Here is an 803-nt window from a genome sequence, read left to right on the forward strand (position 1 = left end):
ATGACTTCTCTTAACTTCTCCAACATTGAAACCCTAACTGGTTCCAACTATAAGAAGTGGAAAGAATACCTGGAGATAGCTCTTGGCATGATGGATTTTGACTTGGCCTTAAGAGAAGACAAACCTGCTGCAATAACTGATACAAGCACAGCAGAAGAAAGATTGAAGTTTGCTTAATGGGAAAAGGTAAACAGAATGACTCTTACGATTATGAGGACGGCCATGACAAGCAGTGTGAAAGGTGGCATTCCAAAGAGTGACAGTGCATAAGAATTTTTTGATGTAGTGGGAAACAAATTCAAGGAATCAGAGAAAGCTGAAACTAGAAATTTTCTCACAAAACTGACATCTATGAAGTTTGATGGTGTTGGTAGTGTGAGAGAACGCATTCTAAAAATGTCAAACATAGCACAAAAGCTGAAAAACTTGGAACATCCATTGATAAACCAGTTTTTAGTGCATATGGCGTTAAATTCCTTACCTGCATAGTAACACTCAAAAGAAAAAAAAAAACCTGGGACATCAATGATTTAATTTCCATGTGTGCAAAGAAAGAGTTGAGGCTGCGAACTGATAAAGTGGAGACTGTGAACCTTGTTCACACTGCAAAGGGCAAACATGTTGTAGTTGATCAGTCATATGTAGCTGTTGGTAAGCATAAGAAAAACTCAAAATTTTCTTCTTTTAAAAATACTAACCCCCTTAAACGATCTCAAAAGTTTAAAGTCACTCCTGAAGCATCAAAGCCATCGTTATTTCTGCAAAGAAGTTGGTCACCTAAGGAAAGATTGCACTGGTTTTAA

General features: G+C 37.2%; 1 pseudogene; it reads left to right on the forward strand.

The window, feature by feature from the left end:
- On the forward strand, positions 1-803 carry LOC148692875 (uncharacterized; annotated as a pseudogene).

Source organism: Pyrus communis, chromosome 11 (genome assembly GCF_041283825.1).
Source record: "Pyrus communis isolate YQ-2024b chromosome 11, ASM4128382v1, whole genome shotgun sequence".
In the NCBI taxonomy this organism is placed as follows: domain Eukaryota; kingdom Viridiplantae; phylum Streptophyta; class Magnoliopsida; order Rosales; family Rosaceae; genus Pyrus; species Pyrus communis.